This window comes from Poecilia latipinna, unplaced genomic scaffold (assembly GCF_001443285.1).
Source record: "Poecilia latipinna isolate Pla-1442-1.1 unplaced genomic scaffold, P_latipinna-1.0 Scaffold2275, whole genome shotgun sequence".
Classification (NCBI taxonomy): Eukaryota; Metazoa; Chordata; class Actinopteri; order Cyprinodontiformes; family Poeciliidae; genus Poecilia; species Poecilia latipinna.
The window spans coordinates 28388-46383 of NW_015114891.1; the positions used below are offsets into that span (position 1 = coordinate 28388).

The 17996-nt window shown below is 42.7% G+C and overlaps 1 protein-coding gene across 3 annotated transcripts in view; it reads left to right on the plus strand.

Moving 5' to 3' along the window:
* Window positions 1-17996, plus strand: part of LOC106937107 (fibroblast growth factor 18-like) — a 42246-nt gene that overhangs the window by 10728 nt on the left and 13522 nt on the right. For all 3 annotated transcript variants that reach the window (XM_015018462.1, XM_015018463.1, XM_015018461.1), the window contains one exon: window positions 2261-2355. The gene's annotated coding sequence lies outside the window, so the exon portion shown is untranslated. The remainder of the gene's footprint in view (window positions 1-2260; window positions 2356-17996) is intronic.

The window sequence follows — 17996 nt, forward strand, 5'->3', positions numbered from 1 at the left end:
CTGCGATGGTATGAGGATGCATTGATTAGTGCATAGAGAATAAGTAAGAAGTCAGCTCACTAAGCTGCACATCTGTGAACACTGAACAATATAGACAGAATTTGTTGGAACATATGTCACCATCTTTTCCACGTGAGGCCATGCTTATTTAATCAACATAATGCCAAACCACATTCTGCACAAATTACCACAGCAGGAATACATAGTGGAAGAGATCACATGCTAGGTATCAGAAAGTCATTACTGTAGTAGAAGCAGATGCTTTGTTATCCTACAGAGTATTTCTTATTGAAATAAAAAAAAATGCACAAACAGACTTTTTCTTTTTGTTAACCCACAAATATGACTTTAAGCTAAAAAAGATATAGCACTTAAAAATGTCAACAGGTACAAATAAATCACAAAATTCACTTACATGGGAGAGTTCCACGTTGAAAACCATTTATGACCAAATACAACTAAGAACAGAATCAAACTTCTTTATCAGCTTGTTGAGCCTTTTTAGGTCTCTGGCTCTGATGCTACTGACCCCCAACATATGACGGCAGAAGAGATATCACCCTTGACAACAAACTTGCAGAAGACATACATCGTCTTGCTCAAAACCTTGAAGGACCTAAGCTTCTTTAAGAAGTACAGTCTACTCTGATCCTTCTTGTGGACATCTTTACTCTTGAGTCTCCAGTCCAGTCTCTTGCTCAGTTGAAATACCACGGTATTTATTTTTCTGCATCACCTCCACTTCTTCTTCCATGATGGAAATAGTGCTTGACCTAACCCTGATTCTCCTGCACAGCAAATTTGGAGGTGTTCCATCAACTCCTACAGAGTTAAATTCAACACATTGAAAGTGTCTATATTGGTCCACTCTGGATGGTGTAGAAGCTACACTTTTGAAAGTGTTATTTGTGATAGAGTTGAATCAACACTCATACTAGTTGAAATCAAACACACTTCAGTGTTAATCTACCCAACACTAGTGTATATTGTCAAAAGTTAACACTATGAACGTGTTAATCTAACACAGAACGGTGTAAAGTATATATTAACATAGAAATTTGAGTTTTGACATACTATTGGCAGGGTGTGCTGTGGTGGCGCAGGGGTTAAGCACAACCCACATTTGAAGGCTCTAGTTTTCAATGTGGCTGTCGTGGGTTCACTTCCTGGTCTTCCCCTTCTCTCATTACTCACTTTTTTTGTCAATTTACTACCAAATAAAAGCCACTAGAGCAATTAAAACCTTTATTTCCCCAGAAACTATTGGCCATCAATAATCCCCAAATTCATTTTAAAAGACATTAGATGCCACATTGGATGCGACAAAAACACCAGCACCAGTTGCAGTATGTAATCTACTTTTATTTCAAAACATCAAACAGCACTGACAGCAATATATCATTCATGGTACTTTGCACTGAAGGTGAAGTGTGCTTTGAAAGTTCATTGGAAGCGGCCATGGATGGTCTTGTGATCACTGATGGTGAAGAGTCTTTGGTGCTGCTCTTGTTTTCACCAACATGAAGGAGGAAGACTTCCAGCCTGGAAGGAAAAACAAGAAATATAGCAGAAACATTAGGATAATAAATACATATGTTTAAAAAGAAGTGTGAGCAAAACTAATCAGACTCACCTGTGTGTGTCACTGTCATATTCATTCAAATTACTTTGCCCACCTGGTTTACAAGATAAAGCATGAAAAAGTCAGAAATAATTACTAAAGAAATTAAAATCAGTCAGTCTGGTAAGGTTTTTAGCAACCATGAGTCAACAACTGAGCACTCTAATATATAACCTACTGGGGTACGTAGACAGTTTTCAACAGGAGAGGGCTCTCCTTTTACAGTTCTTATCAGATGTTATAAAGAAAATTTGCATCCCCAAAGGCATGTCCTGCTCCCATGTTGGACCCCTGTAGGTCCTGGCCTGGGTCCTGCTGCAACCCCTACCCTATCTGTTGCTCCTTCACTGATGTGATGTCACAAATATGTTACAATTGTGGGAGAAACTGTCTGATGTTTTCTAAATCAACACAAGACTGAGTGTTGATTTAGACTGTTGGAGTTAATTTAGAAATCAACACTGGACTGGATTGCTTTTTGTTTAACTCTTTGGAACTCTTTAGTGAGTGTTAGGGAAACTAACACTCATGTTGTTGAATTAACACTGTATTTTTAACATACAACACTTGCACAGGAAATCTGACACTTCCAAATTTGCTGTGTGAAATCTACAATAATCTTCTTTGTTTTGTTTACAGTCAAGATGAGAGGATTGTTTCCACACTGTGCCACAAAGCAGTCCACCAAGTCTCTGCACTCAGCTTCTTGACCGTTTCTGAGACCCAAGGCTCAGGTACATGCCACAATTCTGGTTAGGGGTTAAACACGCCATCATGTGAAACAAGTGGGTGGTAGTGTAAAAGTATCTATTTTTTAGTATGGATGAAGAAACTGAGATCACATGCTAGGTATCAGAAAGTCATTAGTTTATGTGAAGATGGACACAGCTATACAGATTAGCAGAAGAAGCTGTTGAAGGATGCATCTCCATAGCATAATGTTGTCACTGTGTGAATATACAGGAATTTGCCATTCTTATTTTCTGTTGTAAATGATCCTAACACTTTCCTTTATTGATCCACAACATAAAATCCTCGTAAAATGTAATAAAACCTTTGTGGTTGCTGTTCATTAAAATGCGAAAAGGACGACATGCCGGCTCAACAGGGATATGAATACTTTTGCAAGTCATAGTGGCCGTGCTTGTTACGTAAACTAAATATTCTTGTTTCAAACTAAAGAATCAAAGGAGAGGGAAATAGAAACCAAGATGAATCTCTGTGGAAAAAAGTACAAAAAAAAGCTTTAACGGCAAAGGTTAAGAGACTGACGCACAGAGCAGGATGAGAGTTTGGAGGGTGTTGGCGAGAGGTAGAGTGACGTAATGGGTGACAGAAGAGAAGGATTAGCTGAACGACAGAGATGAAGGGATGCTCTTTTGTGTCGTCCTTCCTCACCCTCACGCCGTCCATCACTCACTTGGAGCGTCGCGGCGGAGCGCGTGGCAGACGCAGCGTGCCAGCTGTGCGCAAGTGCATGCTTGTGCAATCAATTTGTTTGCATACATTTCAAAGTCTGTTTATGCGCATGTGTGCATTGTAGGTATTAATATTCCTTCTGTCAGCATTAATACGCACCATGTGTCTCTGTAAAAGTGCTCATGTATGTATAAAGTGTGTGTTTTCGGAGTCTACTCCTAGTTGCCCATCTGGTGCAGCTATGCTGAGCAGCTCAGCCAGCTCTCTAATAGCTCCAATAAGCCTGTGGTTTGCTGCTTTGTACACACATACGTACACAGTTATGTACACATTGGCACACAAATGTGCTCACACACACATGCTTGACACAAAACTTTACACACATTCTCATCGAGCTGTTATTCTTCTTCCAAGAGAAAGCGGCCGAAAAATGACCATTTATTTACTTTGAGCTTTGGGGCTGCAGCACCACAGCCTGCCTGTTCCATAGAAAATAAGACTGAAGGAGTCAGAGGGTGAAAAAGAGCAGGGAGTAGGAAGGCAAAGGTAGGTGGTAAACAGAGATAGCCAAGAGGACGAGCCTGAAACAGGCAACAAGCTGGCACTGTGAAAAGGGGTGTGAAGCAGCGGGGCCGTAAGTTTGCTCCAGATCAGAGTTCAGTTTTGCTACAGTCTCACTTGGGCCTCCGTTTCTGGAGTTGGAACAAGCAGAGAAACAAACGCAGGCAGGGGAGAGATGGAATTCACCTCGAGCTCCTGAAAACACATAAATTCAAATGTTTCACACACACATTATCTATCGGGTGATTTTCATCCATGTTTAGCCGTGTCTGATAAGACAAATTTAGGCTCACCTTAAGAATTTCAAGTATTTTGAAGCATATTTATGTTTGTCTAGGTCTGCTGGAGCGATCATGCTGCCCTGCACAGCCTGCTCCTGGCCCAGCTGTCGGGGCTTCATTCAGTAGTGGAGTGTCTTTCCAGCTTGCGGGACCGCAGCGGGTCCAGATCCAACAAACTGAGAACTTATTTACATTCTGGGGGAAAAATACGCCTTTTCAAATGTGCCTAACAAGTGCTTTCTAGCCAGAGAAATATTCCTACACATGTAAACAGGACAAATTGTCAACTTTACTTTGACGTGATTTCTCTGGATGTGGTGGATTATGCTCGGATTCAAAGCTGGGTTGTTCCAGTTTATCCAACAAAACAGGTCTCTCTTCAACAAGATGTTTATTTGAACCCTACTGGGAAAAGCCAGGTGTTGCCAGTGTACACAGGGACTAATGTGGTTTAGGGAGTTTGCTTCAGTGTACAGACTACAGGTGCTTGTAGGAGTGCACGGCAGCGCACAGGCGATAAGGTGCTGAGACGGGAGGTGAGCATGTGTGTCCCGAAATGCAACATGCTGTGGGTCAGCGCAAGGATACAATCGGCCAGATTGAGTGACGAACTGACGGACGGGGCCAAGGTTGCCACAGTTACCTGCTTTCTTCTACTTCTGCCTCTCCTGCTCTTTTTCATCCCTCTCAATCCCTACCCTGTCTTCTGTTAATCTGTTCCAGAGCATTGTGATCGCATGGAAAAAAAACATAGCAAGTGCACATATTTCCCCCTTAGCCAAGAGCGAAAAAAACATACACGGGGGCGGAGAGGGTGAGGCACGGGGGTCTGGGTGTGTGATGGGAGAGAGAGAGAAAGCGAGAGAGAGAGAGAGAAAGAGAAAAAAAAATAAAAGCGAAATAAACTGTTTATTCAAAGGCAGCGCTGAGCCCTTTTGTTGTGGTGGGGACCTGTCTTTTATTAGCAGCCTGAAAAGCCTTCAAAGGCTGGAAAGACAGAGGACATGCCAACAGACGAGTATATACAAGACAGAGGAGAGGAGGAGGAGGAGGGTTGAGGCTGGGGGGCAGAGAAAGGGGGACGGTGAAAGGGACACAGTGAAAAGGTTTAGAGAAAGGCAAAACGAATGGGGTCGGGGGACATGAATGGGCAGAAACGCCTTGTAGAGGAGTTGATGGAGGGCTGAGAACCTAAATTTTGTGCCACTGGCAGTAAGGACATGAAGTAAAGACATGAGCAGAAGAAAAGAGGGGAACTAAGGCGACTCCAGATGGAACGCAATGTGGCGAAACTGTTGGGGCCTCCTCTCATATCTTTGCAGGTCTTGTGGAGTTTTACGGAACCTTTTTACTGAAAAAATGCAGTTTTTTTAAATCAAATATTAATATTGGAAGGGAAGTTCAGATAAAATGGCTTTTAGCTGTGAATACGCAGGGTTTTCAGTCTGGTTGGTGTGGATGCTTATTGCCATAAACTTACATTCTTAAGGGACAAAGAAATGTGTTTGGTGATAGCTTGGAGAGGAACAGGAGACATCTCCTCATTGCGTAACTTTGCCTCTCTTATCTCTCCAAGAGCTAACTGTTAATCTATGCTCCCACCTCTTCCACTCTCTACTTCTTTCTTTTCATCCCTCACTTTGACAGAATCAAGTTTGCAGGGATGCAGCCTTTCTGCGATTTGGCCCCCACAGTCCAACCCCGATGCCTGTTGCGCACGCATGTATGCAGATGACATGAGCAACGGCTCTTGTGTGTATAGGGGCACGCAGAATCCAATCTATTTTAGAGCTTGTGCAGAGTGACTGCTCTTGAAGCTGAATCAAAGTGTTCTGCTTTCAATAAAAGTCACAATCAGCAAAGTGGCAGCAAGCAATGACATCACTGCAGCTGGGTCCCCAGCTGGAGCACAGAGAGGACTCTGGCAAGTGTATGCGTGTGCATGTGAATATAGGGACGTGTGTGTTAGCAGCATTTGCGCAGTTTATCTGTGATATGCATATTTCACGAAAGCCGTAAACTCTGCAGCAGAGCAAAAAATAAATAAAAATGCTAGCAGGTTCAGAGCAATGCGGAGCCTTACCTCGCAGAGTTTGTGAATATATACATGTGGGGGTGTGTGTGAGTGTGTAGGTATATGGTAGCTGAGAGCATAAGTGAGATTTCCAACCTCAGTCATCCCCATGAGTTTCAGTGCACATTCTGTGCCGTGTTTCTATTGGAGCAGACAGTGCTGCGGTGAGAAAAACAACAGGAATTTCATCTGTCATTGATTAAGCCCATTAACGGTGGTGTCTGATGTCTTTTACACTCATTCCATGCACACCGACATGCAGCTGCACTCACAAATGAAGACAGTTACACACACACACACACACGCCCGCCTTGACTCCCCCCGCACGGCATTGCTACCAAGACTACCATACAGTAAAAGACACAACATGGAATATCATCAAGATCCACACCATTAACAGGAGCATGTGTGTATGTGTGTGTTTATGTTGGGTGTGAATGGATTTTCACACGCTAAGTCATGCAAGCCGGAAAATACTGATCATAAACGTCTAACCGGCATAAAACACCAACAACCCCACAAAGAGCACACAATCACACGTTGAAAACACACACTTATGCCCAGTTCAATAGAAAAGGCAAGCAAATAACTTGATCGTGAAGCGAGGACGTGTAGGCAGGTACATAATATACACATACAGAAGAAAAAAAAGCTCACGAGAAGCAGTTACTGTGCACACTGTGCAATCACACGCTAAACAAGTGTCTTGTGCTGTCACTCTGGCATTTACCACAGCACCACTGTTATTTTATAAGCCAGTCTCACTACTTTGGACATGGGGAGCTTTGTAATTTTTAGCTGATTGGTGAAAATACAGCCTGTATAATGTGACAGTTATTGGTTGAAAAACAGGGCTGCAGTTCTGTTTCTCATTCATTGCTTAGCTGAGACGGTGAACGACTTCATCGTCTCTTCTTGAACACAGAAACTTTTTTTTTGTACACATTGAGAATCAGATAGGAAAAACATGTAAAACTAATATGGTTAGAGAACTGCCAGAGGAAGAACTCATCTGTAAAACATAGAGAAATCACAGGACAGATTTATCCAATTCAAAAAGTCCTCGCAAATGGAGATTTGCACTTCAAATAGTTCTTTTGAGAAAACTGGATTATCTCTGAACAGACAATGCCATGCACATGGAAGCACTATTTTGTAAGTACACAAATGTTTTATTATTAATACTTTCTTAACCTCGAATTTTGACAGAAATATTGTTTCAAGAACCCCTAGAAAATTTTTTTTTCTGAAATGGGTTCAAATCAGAAAATATATTGAAATGGCATAATTGGGTTTTCATATATAACTAATAGACAATTTTATGTCCCTGATTATCTCATAGCTGCTCCTCTGGCATAACACTCAACATAATCCTTATCTTTATGTGGTTACAGGTCTTTATGTGAATAAAGATGGGTTTTAGGTTGCATTATGTAGTAGTTTTGCATTACAAATGCAAAACTGATAAGGTTCAGTTTAATAGCTAGGATTTATAGGAATGGTTGTCATTTTCAGTGCTTTCGTGTGGATACTTCTAGTGAAGACTCGTTCTTTACAAGGTACTTTTTAGCAATGAGAAATTGATTGTTTTGGAAAATCTTCAGACTAGAAAAGACGAGAGTTTCTTCACCTACTCAAAGCATTATACATGACGAAGACACTGCCCACACATATCAAGTCTGAAGCGTACATAATCATAGAAAATGTTGGGAGTACAGACACTGGTTTTTCTGTACAGCTGATTACCTGATCAGACAGACGACTCTTCAGTCTCGCAAACCGGTGTCTGTTGTACAGTTAGGCATTGAAGTGTATTCTGGAGTTTCTGACGTGGTGAATCAGGCTTCCTTGAGAATTCAAAGAACATGATCTTGGACAGTGATGGCAGTGGTGGGAGTTCGCTCTGTAGTGGGTGCCAGTTCGGATCCCCGCCTCGTCTGTCTTAGTTGTTGCATCCTTGGCCAAGACACTTCACCCGCCTGGCCTGGACTTGATAAAGCGCTATTCTAGTCCTGCCTGCTTTCCCCTTTCAAAAGAGAATTTGTCGAATGAAATGCATGCAGTCCATGGTGATAAGTAATCTCAGGTGTCAGAACAACAGGTCTGTAGTCAGGACACATAGTACAAGGTAGGTTAGATTTCATACCACTGGAACCTTCTCCAGTGGATCAGAACAGGGACACAGAAGGAAGAAGGTGGAGATAATGGTTGTGTCCAACAGAGGATCATCACCAAGATACATAACTAAGATCCAAATAAGAAACCTGAAATGTGACAGGGATTGTTTTAGACTAAGGGAGTGTGGAAGGCTTGTGTGGCTGGGCTGAGGAACGGAGGATGCAGATCTTGCACCTAAAATGAACCCACTGAAGAATGTGTTCAGTACATTGGCTCTGTCTGGACATCCATCTATCTGAATGTCCATTCACTTGAACCCTGAGAAATATTTTACCCTTGACCACAGAAGTCTAAAATTGTTTTGCTGAAGCTCTCTTTGGAGTTTTCTTATCTTGAGTTGAAGTTATTTTTTGCACACTCCTCATTAATTCCCTGTCTTCCTCCTCGATTGCTTGTTTTACTTGTTCGCTAATTCTTTCATTTTACTAATGATCCAAAGTTTGTATTGGGTGAAGTAAGTGTTCTGGTGAGGATTGGGCTGTCCACACAAAAGTTTAAATAGTTTGTCACATACTCGGCTGTTGGCCTGATCTTATCTTCACGTGCTTTGCAAGTACTCTCCAGTCTGTTGCCGCAAACCATCCTTGGAAAGCTTAGATTCTTTAAGCATCGCTGCTCGGCTTCCTGTGTCTTCGTTTTCACAGTTCTTTTGATCACGGTTAGTCGCAGATGAAAGGTTTACACACAGAACAGCGAGACAGGCTCACGAGCTTCCCTGCCAAGAATAGGTTGGCCATAAGGCCTGCATTGATCCCTAACATTTGTATAAAACAAATACAATGTTTAATTTTCTCTGATGGAGCAGTTGACAAACTGCTAAAATGCCAGAAGTGGAAAAAAATATGGTTGTAGTTAAAAACTTTGGATATCACCACAAATGCTTTGGGGGTATTGTGTCTGTTGGTTAGCAACAGGTAAGTCAATTACATCACATGCAGAGTGGGTACCAGCAAGCGATGGTGGCGTTATTTATTAGGTTACGTGGACGAAACCAAAAAAAGTTAACTGTTCAACATCTGGGCTGCAAAGACAATATTTCCCAATAGCATGTTCTGATTACACAATCTGTGGTTGACAAGAATGCAATTCATCACTTTCACTTTTACTACTCTTCTTGAAATCTTTGTCTGCGCTTACTGACCGAACGTTGGGCAAAAAAAAAATGTTTGAGTTGAATATATCATTTTACAGACCCATACTTGTAAAATATGCAACAATACATTCCTAATTCTGTGGCTGGATCTCGTCAGAGCCCCAAGCTCATCAGTATTTTTTATTTCCCATTGTCACTTTTATATCCAATAGCAGCCAGCTTTGTTTATCGTTTAAAATAGTTTCCTCATAATAAGTCATTTGTCACCAACCAAACTAAATATAGAAATTGATCCAAAGAGAATAATTTAAATAAGTGGTTCTCTGGAAGCTGTCGTGATGTGATTCATTCAATGTTTTGACTACTTAGGCAATGTGGAGCTATGACTCCAGTGACTTGATTTAAGAGATATACTTTTACAAATCAATTCATCACAAATCCATTTGAACAACCCTCAACCTTTCAGTTAAAATCAAGGAGAACAATTATGAACGGGGCGGGTCAATTACAAAGTAAGCATTTTACAGGGTCTTTTTGATAGTTTGAACAAAAGAAAAGAATAGAATAGATCTGAATGCAGAGCTTACAGCAGACCAGGAGACTGAGCCAACAGCAGGGACCCATGGGATCTAAGCAGTGATGAGGGATGGCAACCAGAAACCCAGAGAGTCATATGGGTGTGCACAGCAACCCTCAGATACACAACCACACAAATACACAAACTGGAAGAGTTGAAGCACACAAACCAAGGCCTCACAAGTACCTGTGCTCGTCTGAAATCAGAGCGGACACCTGAAAAATGTCTTCGTTTCACTACGTATTGAGTGTATGCTCCTGCTAGTAATCATTAAGCTTTTCTTATATGTATGTCTCCTCTAATCTTTCTCTTTGGATTACGTTCTACATCTGTGCCCCTCTTCTTCGCCCCTCACGTTTTATGTCTCAATCACAAGAGACATTGCCACAACCTGCTGCTATCCAGAGGTCCACCGCTCGGACCAATTTACTGGTCTCACGCCGGAATCCTGTCATGTGCCATAATTTAGCTCTCTCCAGAATGAGTTGCTTCCCATCTCACTGTCACATCCAATTTTTCACCATCATTCAACTCGTTCAGGTCATTTGTCAGGAAAAAAAAACATTTCTGGCTAAGTGCGCAGAGGTGTCATCAGAATCTTCTTTTAGTCTTCATTGTTTCATGACCCCAAGCACATCAAATTTAACTCTAAATGACAGAAAGGGAAAGGCAGGTGGGATTACACAGGTTGAACTGAGAGAGAGCAGGAGAAGCCAAAAAAGTTAGTATTGGTGAGGGGGGGAAAGATTGAAAAAGAAAAGAGGAAGAATGAGCAAAATAAAAAATGAAACAAAAGGCAAAGTGGGAGAGAAAGGAAGAGGCCAAAATCATCTGTACAGCTTTTTTTTTTTTTTTTTTTTCCTGTTGCTCCAATAGGACAAAAGGTTACAGCATGACGGGGTAGGTGTCAGGTGATGTGTGACAAGTCCAAATTAAAAATGACATAATGGTGGGGGCCCGGATGGGGTCCAAACTGGGGCTTGACTTAGAGCGAGGGTGGGGGGCAGGCCATGGCAACGAAGTCGAGATGGGCCACGCTAGGCTGGGCTGGGCTGCGACTGGGCAGCAGGGGGCTACCCTGCAGGCTCCTCCATATGGAACGTGTTAGCCTAGCAATTGCTAATGAAATGCAGGCTGACGTCAGACAGGCACCCACCCATTGTTTTGCTGCTTAATTTGTTGTAATATTTGTCTTATAAATAAGGACTTTGCCAGAACAGACAAAATAAGGAGTTGTGAATGTACAGGGGCGGGCATTAGCAGAAGAAACCTTAAGTTAAGGCCATTGCAATCACCGTGTAAGTCAAGCAAAGCTAAGGGTTTGAGCAATAATTGCCAACACGAGAAAAGCAAGAGGCCTAATAACTAAGTTCTTGTAAGTAGCATTTACGATATACCTTTCTGTTGAATGTTTTTAAGATGAAGAAACAATTCTGTAATACTGCAACTCCATTAAAAAAAATAACGCCCGCAGTTGCTTGCTTGTTCATTGTGTTGTTATTTATGCCTCTCCAATAGCTGTTGTTTATTTGCAGTACCTCTTGTTAATTATTTCTTTCCCCAACAGAGGAATCTACCAAAAATAGCCAAATAGCTGCACTTTTAAGAATGCTTTGGCTATTCCAAAGAGCTTTTCAGTAATTGATCACCACCTGGAAGTCTGGCAGAAGTTATTTAGCTCAAAAGGAAGGGAAATGAAGTGAAACAAGGTAGGTGTAAAAGTGAAATAACAAGAGGAAAAACAAAATAAATGAACAAATCTGGACTGAAGAACTGGGGGGAAAAAGATGAATAAAGAAAGGAGAGAAGAGCTATGGAAAAGTCCAAGCAGTGCTCCTCTCGTTCATTCTCCTTTTTCTCTTTTTCACTGACATGTCAATTCTGTGGTGCTTTATTGGCATGAGTAATGATGGGAGGTGTTGCCAGGGTAATTACATAGCACATTAAAGGGTTTCATAAACATTACAGTTCCTCCTCTGCTCGGTGGCAAGGCTAAAGGGGCAGGAAGAGGGGGGGGGGGGGGGGAATGGGAGAACCGGACACAGCGAGAGGGCGCAGAAGCAACACCAAGTGGAGCAGAAAGAAAGATGGAAGAGGAGAGGGCAGTCGGTAGGGAGGAGGAGGAGGTGAAAAGGCAGGAGTGTGGAAGAGATGAACAGAGAGGATGACAGTAGTGAAAGCTACCATGTGCATGGATTCCATTGCGGAGTACTCGAACATGAATCAAGAAGAGAAAAAAAACAAAAAAAACATGCCAGACCAGCGTCCAACACAAACCACATCTGCGATTCACATCACCGTGCATTGAAAGTGACAGGATAACACTCTCACATACACACAAAACATAAAGCCTAACTGGGTAGACACCCCTGTTGACAAAAAACCTCTGCATACACCGAGGCAGCAACCATTGACGCCGGAGCCACAAATCCCACACTCAGCTGTACACAGTCTGTCACTGAGGGTCACGACACACACTCCCAACCAAACACACACAACCACAAGGACCATAATTAAACAAACATCTATCCACTTGCTGAACATTGCATATGTATGTACAACCTCATTGGTCAAAAGCAATTAACTTATACACACTCTGGGGGCTCCGCAAATGGTTCCCACCAATCAGTGTCAAGCAGCATGCAGCGTCACGCCTGCTTTTAATCTACATCATGCAGGTTTAACTGTGTTTACGTCGCAGTGTTGTTGCATCTGTCTTCAGTTTTGTACAGCTTAATGTCAAATGTATTACTCAGACTGTCCCTGTTGTTTATGAAATTCATGTCTGTGTCTGCTTTAACTCTGCAGAGATGTTCTTGAATAGTTGGCTCTGGTCGCATGGTCCTGTCATGAGTTCTTGAAGAGAATAATTTATGAACCAGGTGCACAAAGATGGTGCCTTCCAAGGTTGATGTCTTTATGATTTTAGCATACCGCTTTATCGATGCAAAATGTCCAAGCTTCCAACAAACAGGTCCTGCCAGATGGCCCAGAGGCAAGGATGAGACAGTGTTGCCGCTGGATTTTATGTATTATTGGATGTTTTCTGCACATTGGTTTATATGAAAGGAGCAGATGTTTGGTATTATTGAGCATTTTATTAGACCTCACCCACAACAGTGACAATAAGCGGCTTAAATCACAAAATAGTTTTGAGACATTTGCTGCTAAAAAGGCAGGTGTAGATTGAGGGGATCGACTGTGTAGGCATTATCTCCTCCAAATGACCAAAGTTTGGCACAAGTGAGATTGCCTGAATAATTACCCTGACTTGCTTCCAAAGCTGCATCAAATCCTCTAACCTAAAAGTGTCAAAGTAAAGTTATTCCAGTGCTTTAGTTGGGCTATGTATAGAGACAACAGCTGCAACGGATTCCAGGATGAAGCCGAGCAAACGTTCATATTCGCTGGATTAATCTTGCAAAGGGAGAGAGAAGGGAGCAGGCTGCGCACCACCAACATCGCCGCTAATAAAAACAATATTTTGCTTTTCTATTCATCTCAGCCGAGGCTCACTGTTGCTCTCTGCTAATTAATTCCTGGTCTCACTTGACTGCAGCTGTCAATTCTCTCATCTTGCAGACGCGAACAAGTGGCAAACAGGTTCTTATTTCAAAGCCAAGCACACTGTACACATTCCTTAACTTTGCATGGGCCCCTCTGTCATCAAAGGGCCTTTATTAAGTGTCTCATACATTTACACATTGGGGAACAGTTTAAACTTGGCCCATGATTAACGGAGCGGGGATATCTATTCCAGATACCATTGTTAGGCTGACATCTCAACATCTGATGAGAAGTTTAGGGCCCATGTCTGCAGGTATTAATCAAAGCCACAAGATTCACTCACCCTCCACAGATCTTGCATATGCACAGGCCTACCCGCCCATCCAAGCATGCACGGCTCACGCCTCGTACACAAACCTAATTGGACACAATCAACTGCACTTGACACATCTGAAAGCTCCAAATCTGAACAGTGTGTTACCGGCATGATGGATTGCATTCAGACTGTTTAAAGTTTTCAGCATTTCAAACACAGAGTTAACAGCAGGGGTGTAATTGTTGTCTGTTGGCCAGGTTGTGTGCGAGAAAAAAAAAATCCAAGCCAAGCTGTTTCTACACTTGACATCTTACGCACACCTCCACACTCGCGTGCACAACTGCATTAATGAATCAACAACTGGCCCCGCAGTTCAGAACACTCCGGGCTCTGCATTAGGTTGTACTCCAGTCACCCAGAACACAGTCACGCATGGTGACCTTTGGGTCAGGCCATAATGCCCTCGTTTAATGAGAGTGCTGTTTGGGGATTTGTTGAGCTCTAATAGAGAAAGAGTGTGCACACGCAGTGCACCCTGGGTCTTTGTCTGGGTGCTGACGATATTGACAAGAACTGATCGATGTTAATTGCTAAACAGAATGGTAATATTGACCCAGCTCCCAGGATGAAGAAGGCTGCAGGCTGAGTCAAACAGAAAGAAGTACGAAGAAAGAGAAAAAAAGGACCCCAGCTTAGACCTACGAGAGATGCTAACTGCTACAGACACACACGGGTCTCTTTCACCTTAATGAGTCTAGCAAGAAACACAAAGGCACGATGTCCATCACTGCCAAGACTGATCAACACACTAGGGGCATATGCTAAATAATCTACAGTGTCCTGTCACTTTATGGGAGTTCACAAGGTAAGATAATTTATGAATCAATTGTGTGGCAAAGTTAGGGTACCTGAAAGAAAGGCTGTGTTGGGAGAAATGGAAAAGGGGGAGATTAGTGAATGCAAGGAGGTTTGTGCATGGCATGTGTGGGTGTGTGCCTTATTGCTGAGGATCAATAGGGAAGAGCTGCAGAGCAAAAGACATGAGCAATCGATATGCTCAATTCGAACGGGGATGTGTGTGTGTGTGTGTGTGTGTGTGTGGGAGGGGGCAGATCTGGAAAGAAAGATAGATTAACAAGACAAAAGAGCAGACAGAAAATGAATGAAAAAAGGGAGATGTGTTGGCAAAAACAGAGAGAACGAGAGGCATTGATAGTTTCATATAGGTTAGATGCAAATCTGCATTTAAAAAGGAAAGCATCTAGAACTACCTTCATGAATTAGGTGATGTTCCACTCACCCACTCTGTATTTTGTACCTTTCTAGTCTGTTATGTGGCTTCTGCTATAGTGTACACCGGCAGCAGGTCACATAGAGGTATGTTGATTCAGGGGTTAAACTCTCAGATTTCATAAAAGTAAATTGGGACTAGAACAACACTGATTGGCTGCTTTATTGGGCACTTCTGTTGCTCGTTAACATAACTAGCAAATCAGCCAATCACATGGCAGCAACTTAATGCGCTTAATTATCTACAAGTGGTGAAGATAATTTTCTGAAGTTCAAACTGATGTGACATGGTCATTCGTGCCAGAATTCTGTTTACAGGAAGTTTCACCCAATTGTTTCGTGGGCTCACATAGAATAAGCTGAAGGATAGAAAATATTCAATAAGCAGCAGCTGTGGGTACAACACCATCTGATCTGATGATTTCAACTTGCATTCAGATGGCAAGTTGAGAAGCTGATGTAAACACGATAAATAGCATGTATCCTTCCTTTTGTTAACTTTTCAGGCTGCGGGTGGTGTAACTGTGTGTAATGGCAGTTTTCTTGGGATGACCTTAGCACCAACTTAAAACCACGCAGTGCTGCTGCTGCTGACCCTGTCAACTGCTTTGTGACTCTACATGTAGCGAGTTTCAACAGCATAATGTACCATGCCACAAAGAGCAAACCCTTTCAGACTGGCGTATGAACATTGGGAGTTCTAAGTACTCCAGTGGCCTCCACAATCACCAAAAATCAATCCAAAAGGCCACCTTTGGGATGTGGTGGAACAGAAGATCTGCATTATGCATGGACACCCTGTAAAATCAGCATCAAATCTCATTCTGCAATGAGGGGGGGGGGGATGGGGAGTTGTCCAGTCCAATACTAGCAAGATGTACATTCTAAGATGTCCAGTGATGCATAGAAAGTAGAACATGGGGTGCACTGCAAAATATTGGGGGTGGGGGGGAGTATTATGTATTTTCCAGGCACATAGAGCGATATATTATAGCACAGTCAAGTAACTATGCTACCTTCAGTTGTCATAAAAAAAATGCTGTTGATAAAATCATGACTTAAAAGGAATGCTGTTCCGTTATGATGATTACTGATGTGCAATTCCACCAGGTGTTTGGCACTTGCTGCTGCCACTAGTCTAATGGAGCTGAGTGGGAAAGGTGGAGACTGAGAGACTGCTGCTCCAGGGAGAAACTTTGTGGAAAAAGGCAGCGCTTTGTGAGAGCAAGCATTTAGGCACCCCCCGCCCCCAAATGGCTGCCATGGGGCAGTCAACATTTCTTCAACTATGCAAGAAAGAGGCAAGGTGTGGGTATTAATAGGTGAAGGTGTGCGTCTGTAAATGTTCATCATCACTAAACACAGTTTGTTAGAAATGATAAACAATCCACACATTTCTAGCAGTTCTGCAACTGAAGAGTCTCCAGTGAATATTGGTCAAACCAATGCCGTAAGTCAGTGTGATGAACCTTCCTGTCTTTAGAATGCCAAACAGGCCCATACCTCATCACCGGAACGCGATTCAAAACCCTCTCCACAACATTTACACTCATGTCCCTTTGCAGCATTGTGGTGAGCAGACAGAGAGAAAACAGCACTCGGACACAGGTGCAACGATGAAGGGAGCCAGTAGTATGAAAGAAGGCCAATGCCTTGTCTATAGTGCATGACTGGAAAGGCTTTCAACCACAGCACCCCTACCCAGAGCCCTGCTCAACTTTGTTCAGTTGCCGAGGTCTGTGTGTGTGTGTGTGTGTGTTATGGTTGTACGATCTGACTGAAAATACATTGTTGAAAAGCCTTCACTTAGTACTGATAATAGCTGTCGCTAATACGGGGGCAACATCCTCCCACCTCTATCATCCACACTCAGGCTCTCACTCACAACGCAAATACATAGGGAAATAATAGAGAGCAAAAGTGTGTGTGTGTGTGTGTGTGTGTGTGTGCGCGCGTGTGTGAATGAAAGGTATGGCAGGAGTGCTGTGTTGGCTTGGCTGACCGTCTGCGGTTGTGTGGCGGTGAGAGGGAGTTTTGGGAGCTCAGAGCGGGCGTTGCTGCCGAAATCCCTGAGAAATGTTCGTTTTGGATCGGTGTCCGTGCTTACATACCGCCCTCCCGACTGTCTTTCATTCTCCTTTTCATTTTATCCTCTTAAGGTTTAACTTAAAAGTTATGAAACGGGGAGTCAAAATACATCACTTGAAGGGTGCGTGTGCGTGTGTGAGTGAGAGAGCGAAAGAGAGGGAGAAAGAAAGAAAGAAAGGAGAGAAAGGGGGGGCGCACTGCCTCTGCACTTTCCATTTTCAGTCCTGATTCCGGGGCCAAACTGAGGGTGCGAGGGCGAGGTTATCTTTAGAGGAGATAACCAAGAACTTCGCTACGTTTCACTGCAAATGTTCACCTGACTGAACATCTTTAAGTTTTTTGTTTTGTTTTTTTCTTTCAGGAAACATTTCCATAGTTTCTCTGTGGCTGAATTCACTTCATAACCCATTAACGCTGAAACACAATTTGATTGTTGTTGTTGTTGTTGTTTTGTTTTGTTTTCTCTGGGACGTGAATTACTCTCAGAGCCATGACATCATCCTCATTGTTTCCAGCGCATTTTTGCTTGTTTGAGAAATTACCTCGAGCACACAACGACAGAAGTAAAGCAAAACCTTAAAAGTTAGCTTTGCATCGAAATGGTGACTCCGTCTCTCCTTTATTAGCAGACGCGTTTCATGCCGAGGCCAACTCTTCTTAAAACTGATATTTTTGCATTGAAAGTTTGGTCAGCATCGCATAGCGACCAACTAATCCCGTTTTGATCCAATAAGTGTGCGCTTGTGTGCATGTGAGTGAGAGAGAAGGAGAGATAGAGAGGGAGGAGGAGGGAGGAGAGGCGGGAAGGAGGGAGGATTGATCAGCGTCTGTTAAAATCTTGTTCTGGTTTTTCTTGGAGTGAGGTCTGTGCCTGCCGACGCGCCTCTCCTGTGCAGCCCCCCTTCAAGAGGAGCTATTTAAAAAAAAAAAAAAAAAAAAAAAAACAAGGGGGGGAAAAAGGAGAAAATTTCTTTTTTTTTTTTTTGTAAAA